Below are 11,331 nucleotides of genomic sequence, written 5' to 3'. Positions count from 1 at the left end.
CTGTGACCCTCTATCTCATGGAGGTCACAGAAGAAGGGACAGAGGATACTCTAGCCCTACCAGCTGCACTAGCTGAAGCATCACAAGCTGCACCCCTATCACCTGCCTGTCCTGCTGCTGTCCAAACTGCACCCCCAACTGCAACTCCAGCAGCACCGAGGACTCAGACCATCTTTCAAGAAATACTGATGGCACACCAACATGATCTGCTAGAAATGCAGTTCAATGGTTTAAGGAGGCTGGAGACCCAGATGCACTCTCCAAGCTTCAGCACACCATGGTGAGGTATCTGCCCAGCAATGTGATCAAGCTATACAAGAAAATAAACAGGTTCTGATCAACACCTTGCACCAGCACAGTAGTGCTGTAATCACTTCTATCAATGGGCAATCCAGCAGGAGCTGGAATCTATACGTGTCCCCTTCCCTTCCATTGGCACAAACTCCGGTGCCCCAATGGAATCCCAGGTAACACCAGAGGTTTCAATAATTGAGTAGCACCCCCTGCTCCTCGTCTACCATGTGGACTTATTTTGCCCACTTCTGTCTCTGAAATTATTGCTCTCATATGTAGGATCATTATTGTATACTTTATACAAAATGGGAAAAATATAAACACTTGCTCTATACTGAGAATGGTGCATCCCATGGATAATAGTATCCGGATGGAGACTATGAATATAATACAAGGACTGACAAACATAAAGAATATCCTTTTGGGTGGGTGCACTCCTTCAAATAATGTTACACTTCTATAGTGTTAATTGCACTACTATACATCTAGTATCAGTGTTCAGTTATAACAAACATTGATCATGGTGTACATATATTGGGAGAGATAAATAGTTTGACTTATTAGGAAGTGATGTATGAATGTTTGAATTATAGCTTACCACTTCCTAAGTAGAGACTTATTGTCATGAGCAAAAGACACTTTTGGGAAAAAAAATACAGTGTCTGCACAAAAATTACTTTTAAAACCTTTTATTTTTAACATATAACTCTCAAAATAAATATTAAAACATAATTAAAAAGTTCCAAAATTATACTGCATGGTTTAATTGTTCTTATTGTAGTAGGCAATTTGTCTTGGGACTATAATTAGTCACTTCATGGACTTGCAAAATGTACTTTATTTCATTCCTATAAGCAATAAGCAGTTTATCTCCTGGGTATATTTGTTGTTATTATGTATCACTTAGTTAGATACAATTTGATTGGAGCAACCTGAAACTAAGGGCAATCAGAGGCAATATAATCAAGAAAGATGTAACATTGTTGCAACTGGACTGTTAGTGTAGATACATTGCACAATTCGTGTGTACTCAATTTGACAACTTTCGAATTACAGTAAATTCACTGTCTGATGCTTGAAGGTCTAATACATGATGAAATAGTATTTAAACACACTTGTTGAATGAGCCCTATATGAGTGGCCAATTGTAATCAATTACTGACATTAGTTGTTGACAACATTGAGAGCCCGATTGGAAGTGCAAATATGTTCCAAACAGGCAGTATTAGCAGACCAAATAGCCTCCAATGGAGCAAATTTTTTCAAGTATAATTCTTCCACACAGCATAATGCCCATAGTGGCAGCAATAATCTCACTTCACTTTATATTCACAATATGCTTAAACCTTGATTGCAGATAGGCATATATTTAGCCTTTGCTAGTGTGTTGTAATACTCTATGTAGTACTTGAAATGGCAGCACTGTGCTGAGCTTTGTATCCAAGTCCTTTGAAAAACACCACAATATCAATTGTAATTACAATGTTCATGATATATACTTAATTCCTGAGGTATTGGTAAAAGATATTTATACCATGTTATTCCATATTGCACACCTTGATTGTAGATATTAGCATATAATGTCCTTTGCAAAAAAACTTTCTTTCATGAAAACTTTCAATTAGGCATAATTTGAAGATTTATGCATCTGTACAGTTTAGTACTCAATGTTTAATACTTGTATGGTACTTTGCTGCATGTTTTTCCAGTCTTTTGTAAGTTGTTTTGTTACCAATAATAGCCACAAAATTCACAATTTTCACACAATTCGTAAGGTGCCTCAATATTTGAAGATATGTACCATGTTAATCCCTATTGCGTGGCTTGATTCAAGATATAGGTTTGTATTTAGCTTCTGCAATAGTAATACTCTTAATACAGTACAACATAATTTAGTTATGTGCGGCTGTGCAGTGTTGTCCTCTGTTAAGTGCCTATAATGTCCATGCTATGCTGCACAATTTACCCCAGTCCTTTAAGATATATTTCTCATTGTCAGATCTTAACACAATGTTCACAGATACTTGTGCAGTTTGTTGTAAAAGAAATAGTAATGAGTACATGTTCCGTGGTAGTCAGTATTCCTCCATGTTCCTCTGTTGTGCTCCATTGTTTTGTAGCTCCATTGAGGGAGATGGCATCCTGCAGGTACGCGTTCTTTGTCCGTCCGGTTGCCAAAAACTCATGCAGTGAATTTGATTGAACATCGTTTCCGACAGCTGTTTTGCTGTAATTATGGCTTCTTCTGGGGATACGTAATGATGCTATGAAGCATTGTTATACAGGCATACCCAAGTTTAAGGACACCCACATTAAGGGAGGCAAGAGAAAGATGCACCCGCTCTACCTAATGTAACCAAAGCGGTCAAAGAAACAGGCCGGTGCAATAGGGCAAGGGGATAAATATCAAACACAGAGAAGAACACTGTATGAAGTAAAGACACTAACATACAGATAAGGCCCTATACTGTATATAATGCACTCAAGGTTTGTGGGAGAGAGTACCCTACTGAGTGAATAATTGCAGTACAAAGGAGATAGTCTGGACCAAGTAGTATGGGTAAATTGTTGTTTATTAAAATACTTTATTGAGAATAAACTATTAAAATATAATGGAACCAGTCTAATGTTATGAGTATAGGAACTGAAAGTATTCCGTGCTGATGCCCCGTAGAGGGTCTATATTTAGCAAGATATACTAAATATATGACACCTGAACAATGATAACCGTGCAAGTGAGAAGTCCAAATAAGACTAAAAACATCAGCACAATGAAAGACCAAAAGCACAGGTACCCAATGCCTAGTGTAACGTGGCTAAAAGGGCTGCTTCTGATAGGTCATGATGTCACTGGATAGCCTGTAAATCGTAGCACTCACAGAAAGCACTGGTGTGATATTAAATAAATATCACCTAACATGTAATGCCTCTCAGAAATATATAATACTGTAAAAGTAATATCACATGAGGGCAACAATGTGGTGTGGTGAATAACGGTGTGGGGTAAATGTAAGCCCACACACTGATTAAAGACACACAAGTGCACACTTGCAGTGTTTGCCACAGTGATAAGTGGACAAACACGTAAATGGAGTAGCTGGATTCGCTGAGTTGGCAGAAGAAACCCTGCATAAACTAACCCTGAGCACCAGTAACTACACACAGGGACGGAGGTGGAAATATGAGGTCACTACACACCAATATATGCTGATCCTGCGGGGATATAACAGTGCAGCAGGATCGTGTACTCCCCCAAACTGACCCTTAATAACATACCCCTACAGCACACGGGGGGAGAGGGGTGGGGAGAGGAAAGAAAAGAGGGAGAGAGGACCCTCAACCGACTTATCTGAGCTTGCCCTGTGGGAACCGATCCTGTATGGCAAGTGTGGTGAGTGCGCAGCTTAGGAGGCTCCTATGCGTTTCATGTATACAATACACTTTATCAAGGAGTATGTAGTGTCTTAACATGACTTCCTTTTGTTTTTCTCTTTCTCTCTCCAAGACTAGCATCACTTCACTTGGCTGCACGCCCATCAGGATATACAGGAAAGGGGCATCTGTGAGTATTACTCTTCATTTTCTACGAATGTTTATTGTGAGTCCAGGAACCATCCCAAAGAGGGTTTGATTGTGGTTTTTGACCACTTATCTTACACTTCAGGGATCATTGGTCTGTCTGGGGACTTTAATATAGCATTGATTTCATCAACCCTTTGTCCTATCCTGCTCATCTGTATATAATATACATTATACAACTGAAAGGATCCGGAGATTGAGCGCACTTGTCACTAGTTGTTAGATTAATTGAGCAGGCTGAACTCCTGATTGCTCATAGAGTTTTAAAAGTCAGGAAGTGACTAAACACAATGAGACTGACTGCTGTTCCCACAGAAGGGGGACAGAGAAGAGTTCTCCCCAGCTATGTGAAGCTGGCACAGCCCCCTAGGCTTGCTGAATCGTAATCACATTGCCTGCTGGGACTGCCTGGGTTATTAATCCCAGGAAGAAGGAGGGCTGCGAGACCGTGCTGAAGCGTGGATGTCCTGTCCTTAACATTGGACTTACAGAGGAAAGATTCTCTGAGCTCTCGTGGGTCCGAGCTCCCCTTGGAAGGAAGGATGCGAGACCGTGCTGAAGCGAGGATGTCTGCTCCAAACCATGGAAAAAAAGATAAGAGAAACCCTATAGTGCTGTGTGCAGAGACTATATTATAGTTAACTATAATAGTACCTCTTTTGGGGTGGTAACCAGCTTAGCTGTTCATCCAGTTCGTAAGGGTTGAAGCTAAATGTGTAGTTGGTTTCCCAAGAGCAGTAGGCGTTTTTTATTATTTTGTTTTGACTTAAAGGGCGGGTGGGCCAGTTAGTGTATTTTTTAATCCTTGTAAATAAACCCCAACTAGAGAAATACTAAGTTTCATGCCTTAATCTGGGACACAAGCTCCTACGCTGTGACGGAGATTCTCACAATGGTTTATGTAGTTGTTTCAAGTGTCTACAATTAGAAATGTATTCCAGTAAGTCTTTATTATCTTCACTATGCCAAGATTAAAATAAACACGCATAATAGCACAGTACTACAGTACGTTATGCAGTTAATAGTATATAACTGTAAAATACAGTTACAGATGTAGTGCTACAGTATTTACTTTTGGCGTGGGTACAATGAAAATTGTTGATGAATGGAATCTGAACGTTGCACAATTGCAGTCCCGCCATGCATACAAGGCCAGTAATGCTTGCTGCCCTGAAGGATTAATGCAGTGGGTTTCCCTGCTTCTGAACGGGACTCCTGCAGAGTTAATCCTACCGGGCTGCCACGTCTATAAGAGCTGTGCAGAGAGAAGCAGTCTCTCTCTGTCTCACCGAGCACGTCTTAAAGCATTTCTATCTATTTGCATTATTATTTTTAGTACAGAGAATTGAAGCAGGGGTCTCCGGAGCTTAATCCCATTCATTTCAGGTCCGGGATTCCTTGCTTCCCAAAATACAGACCTAGGGGGTGTCAGTAGAGCTGTGCTGTTTAAATGTCCTGTTCACATCTGTGATTTGGGAGATTATACTTGCTTGTGAATTTTACTTGCAGAATATTCCTAACCTCTGCAGCAGATTGTTCATCAGTTTCTATGCTGATCTAACCCACCAGCCAAATCACTTCATTGTGAAAAGAAATAAATTGAAGATGAAAAAGAGTGCAGAGGAATACTGTACAGTACATACTAGATATGCAAAACACATGACAGGAGCAACTGTATACAGTAGTGTACATACTTGTGTAGCCCTTTTTCTGAACCCTCCCAAAGGAACTACTGGTCGCTGTACAACACCTGCGGCTCCAGGAGATCTGAGCTTCCGCTAGCTGGGAGCCTGGGGTAACACTTACACATTTCCTTAGCGCAGCGCCTCCACTTACCCAGGATCCCCGTGATGTGAGATTCCCCTGGGCAAGAAACATACAATAACTAGCACACCATGTGTATGATAACCAATACCTTTTACTTGAGAACATACGCACATATATCAACAATAGAATAACAGGTGTCCCTCTACAGAGGAGACACTAATAACCAAGGCGTCTCACCAAACGCTTCCCCCAACACCGAGTGATCCCCCCCAATGTCCATAGGATCCCCACCCAATGTCCCGCACTCTTGCAGAGAGAGGATATCGGTGACTGCGCAGTCACTATTAAGCTAAGGGCCCGTTGGTGCACTTGTGGATGTAAAGTACCTGCCGAGCACTCCAGTACTCGGATCAGCAACTGCTTCACAAAGGATCCGTCGCTCGGTGATTCCGTCTGATCCCAAACGGGTTCTTTGCTCGAGGACCGCCAAGGGCGATATCACCCTGGATATAGTCTCTGTGGGCCCCGACTTGAGCCTGAACCTCTTCACAGGAACCGCAGCGTCCGCTGTGTCCCTATCTATCACTGGCACTACGTGACACGGTCCCTAACCTAGGGCCTGTCCCTGTAGCACCACAAACTGGGGAGTGAGGACCTATCTGGGACCTAAGGGGTTAATAGCCTGCTCCGCTCTACTAACTCTTCCCAGTCCTGACTCTAGCTAATACTAACAACGCCTGCAGCAAACACACTGCACACACAGTCAACCTGCAGCAACCCACTGCACACACACAGTCAACCTGCAGCAACCCACTGCACATGCTGCATACACTTTGCCTACTTGTCAGCGCTCACATCACTACCAGCCGTGACACTGACAAGACCTCACACTCACACACCTAAGGGCAGAGTCCCTAACCTAGGGGCTGTCCCTTAGTACTACCCACTACCCTGGTGGGGATTGGGGCCTGCCTGGGACTTGGGGATCCTTACCTGGTGCAGGAGCCACTTGCTCCTTGCACGCTTCCTGCCCCTTCCTGCTCCCAGCTCCAACTGCCTGCGTGGGCTCAGCATGCGAAAAGTATCCTTTCTCCTGCAGGGAAATCCTAAGCCCTATTGGCTCCCTGGTATCACGTGGGGCGCGCAGAAGCTCCTGGGACTCGTAGTCCCTGCCTAGAGCCTTCCCTGGTAGGCTAGGGTTTCACAGGCTTTCTGGGCACTGTACTGCGCATGCGTGATCTGTCTGGGGCCTTCCCTGCGCCTGCTTGTCACTGCGCATGCGCGAACTATCGCGCAATGGCGGCGCCCTGTTCCCCGAGCTGCCTGGACCTCGGCAACGCGATCGCGGCCCTAACAATGGGCCGCTCGCGTCCCCGGCAACCGCCCGCATCAGGGAACAGCGCACGGCTCCCTGCACTAGCCCCCACCCCCGCGTTGTGCTGGCGGGTCCGTCGCTGGCTCCGGCGGCACCCGCGAACGCTCGGCACACTACAGAGAGGGACAAGGAATGCAAAATAAAACCGGGGCTACACTTGGTTCTGACCTGTGACCCATCCTACAAACCTTTGTCTTCCCTTGGACATGATATCTAATGCAGCTCAGTGTCCCCTGAATGTCCCCTTGCAACAACCACCATTAGATTCACGTGGTTGTGAATCCCTTTTTGTACATTATGTTAATTCTAATGTCTTTGCTCATTTTGATGGTCATAGGTGCTTTTCACCATGTTCCTTTGAAAGCATTAAAAACTACAGATATTCTCCTATTGATTACACCTTGCCACAACAGACACCAAATTACCAACTCTGCCCTTCCCAACAGTAACACCTTGTATTGAATGTTGCCCCTGTCAATAGTGGCATAGCTATACATGCGTGCGCCCCTGGGCAACATTTTTTTCCAGGGTCCCTTTATGAGTGAACATATTCCGTAAATTCAGGAGTTTACATCGCCCCCCCCATGATGGCGACCCTGCGAGCCCCTCTCATTTATACCTCCTCACTCTCCTCATGTATTTCTCTCCCCCCTCTTGCACCCCCTCCCTCACTCCCACCTTTTCCCTCTCACACTCTCCCCCTCTCTGCTATCACTCAGTAACTCCCCCTCCACATTCAATCCAGCTCCCTCAATCCACCCCTCCTCACATTCATTTTCCCCTCCCCCTTGGCCACACACACATACAATTCCCCCCTACAAAACAGTACCCCCCCACATAATACACAAATTAGAATAACCACCTATGTGCACACTACAATACCCTCACCCCACACACATTCTGCAATAACATCCCCCCCCACACACACACACACACTACAATAACCTCCCCCCCAACACACACACAAAGACACACACTACAATAACCTCCCCTCCAACACACACGTACTACAATAATCTCCACCACACACACACATACTACCAAAACCTTCCCCCACATACACACTACAATAAACTCACTCCCCCCCACACACTTCAATAACCTCCCACACACACATACTACAATAACCTCCCTCCCCCCACATGCACACATAACAATAATCACCCCCCCCCACACACACACACTGCAATAACCACACATGCACACACTGCAATAAACCCCTCCACACACACTACAATAACCACCCCACACTAAAATACCTCCCTGCACACACACAAACATACACACACCCTGCAATAGCCCCCAGAGGATGAGGGGGAGATGAGGGGTCCACTGACTGGGCATCTGAGTAGTGGAGGTCTGACCGAGTGGCTGTTGAAGCATCTGATATTGTAAATATGCATAAACACTGGGGAGTAAATTGGTGTTTTTGTCCCCGGGGCAAGTTTATGCGCCACCCCCCCAGCACACTGACAGATACTGAGGCACACAGCACACTGACAGGCACTGAGGCACACACAGCACACTGACAGGCACTGAGGCACACACTGCACACTGACAGAGCAAACTGTAACTGACAAATTTACACATAAACACACCCTGCAAATTGACACACAAATATACACCACATACCTTCTCACAGCAGCACATAGTAACTCTCCCCCCCCCCCTGATGTCATGGAGAGCAGGAGTGGACCGAATTCTGCAGCTCTCTGCCTCAGTTCCTCCCCTATTATCTGCTTCCTGCTCTCTCTCCCCCCTGTCAGCAGCCCTGAGTGGGCCCCACTTAGAGCTCAGGCCCCTGGGCTTTGCCCGGGCTATACCTACTCCCCAGGCCGCCAATGAGAAGTGACCACATTTGGACCCTTAAACAGAATCACCATCAGCTGTATGGTATACAAAGAAATACAGACATTGGATTTTCATGCTCTCGATCAGACCTCTTCTGCTGCATCTCTCTTATCTATTATTTGCTTCAACAGTGGATCAATTCAGCTTCTATAGATTCAAGAACCTGCTTAGTGATATACTAGTTATAGCACAAAGGACCCTAAGAAAGCACATGTTACTTGCTGATAATACAAGATGACCCCATGGCCATTAAACACTCATCTAAGAATAAACTGGTTCAAGTATCCAAAACTCCAATGGACTTTAAGACCAATCTGGAAAAAGAACCACACTCTAGACCCAGCTCACCCAACTCAAGCCCATCACATCCCACAAGAGACCCCACTCATTTCACCTCAGACCTAGCTCACCCCACCAGGAACCGACCTCCAGTAGGAGGGATCATGACCCCCATGCTACTGACTGACCTACAAGAAAGTGGCACCCCAGTGATCCTACATGTGCCTATTTTCCAATGCACACCTTGTTCACCTGAACCATGGAGGAATAAATATCCCAGCCCATCGGGATCCAGTACATGACATCCCTCTTTCCCTAATACCCAGAGAAACTTTACAAATATATGCTACACATTGCAGGGGATAGCCACATCAATTTGCACAAATAATATTCCAACATCATGTGCCTTTTTAATGTTACATGTGTGCTGACGAGTATTCTAAAACTTGCCTTAAACTTGCCTTGGTAAATCTGGGGCTATCACCAAGAAGATCCAGGTAAATTGGTGATTGCCCCAGATTTGTTTTAGAATACTCGTCGGCACTACAGTATGTAGAGTGGGCCAGGAATGTGCACTTTGATGGCTCCCATGGTAAGAAGGCTATTCCGAACTATTTGAGGAGAGCTTTTTTGGATGCACTTAGGAAGCAGTATAAATACACTACTCGTGTAAACATGACAATTTTAAATAAATACAGTTTTTATTTAATTTAGTCAGGGGGTGTGCAACTGTTTTGCATTGTTTTCATCCTTGTTTTGCAGATTCAAAGGTCACCATCAGCTATAGGCAAAGAAAGAAAACTAACCGCTCGACTTTAGTAATACATGTAATCTTGTGACATACAGTATGTGGGTCTCTGTGACGGTGAAGGGGTAACCAGGCCATAAATAAAGGTATTATGCATGCTGGTAACGTCTGAGCCCTATTTCAGGTTTTAGAATGTCAGCTCTTCAACCTGTGTATTGTACCTGCAATGCAATGACTGTATTGTATGACAATAAAGGATTTATGTGTTTTACCTTTCAAGGACTGCTACCCAGTGGAGATTCTCAGGCTATGAATTTCAGGGGGGACTTTGCGGTAAACGTGTTGTCAGAATGTGTCTAGGTAGAAGGGATTAAGAGTTGCTGACCACCCCAAAAATGTATCCGGGAATCAGGTCAGATTCCCGGCGCCATATAGACACATCACTCCGGTCAATGTCCTCCCTTGAAAAACAGTTACGCGACTCACCGTCGGGTTTCCCTGCTTCAGCACAGACCAGAAAGGTAAAATGGGGCATAGGGATTTGTATATCCCGGGTACAGTCAAGTGTCCCTAGGTTGGTAAGGGTTCCCCAGTATATGCCCAGGTACCCCAGAATCAGTATAGAGATGCGGGGGGGTTCTCCAACTATATATTAAGTTGCGAGATGTTTTATGAAACCTAAGTCCAAGTTTCAGTAAAGGAAAGTGATACAGTCCTGGGAGCGTTTTTTGGTTCTAAAGAAAATTAGGTTTCCTTAAGGGAAGAAGCTACAGCTCTGGGATTTCAGCTAAGCATCTTTTCATTTTACTTCGGGACAGAGGAAAAAAGGAAAATATTTTTTGCTTCATAAAAGTTTAATAACAATTTGGCTGTAAGGGTTTTACAGTCTAACTCAGGTTTACAGTGTATTAGGGATATGGCTAGGGGAAATAAAAGCATACAGTCCCATTCTACCCCTCATAGCCCAGAAGACTTAGATAAAGTAAAACGTGTAAAAGTATATTTTTATTAAACTGAGATGTTTGTAAATCTTAATATATAAAATCGAAAGGTTAGTGCTATCTGCGGTGAATCTGATTGGTCCTCAGCCTCTGGCCAATCAGATTGGTGAGTCTGACGTCACCCAACTGCCACTCTCTTCCCCCTCGGCCACACATACACACACACACACACACACACACACATTCTCCCTCCCCCAATCACACTCACCTCCCTCCCCGGCGCTCACTCACCTCCCTCTCCGGCGCTCACTCACCTCCCTCCCCGGCACTCACTTCACTCCCTCCCCGGCGCTCACTTCACTCCCTCCCCGGCGCTCACTTCATTCCCTCCCCGGCGCTCACTTCACTCCCTCCCCGGCGCTCACTTCACTCCCTCCCCGGCGGGGGGACAGGCAGTGGGCAGGCAGCCTGCAGCTGCCTCGCGGCACTGAGTGCCT

Source organism: Ascaphus truei, chromosome 3 (genome assembly GCF_040206685.1).
Source record: "Ascaphus truei isolate aAscTru1 chromosome 3, aAscTru1.hap1, whole genome shotgun sequence".
Lineage (NCBI taxonomy): Eukaryota > Metazoa > Chordata > Amphibia > Anura > Ascaphidae > Ascaphus > Ascaphus truei.
This window is presented reverse-complemented; position numbering follows the sequence as displayed.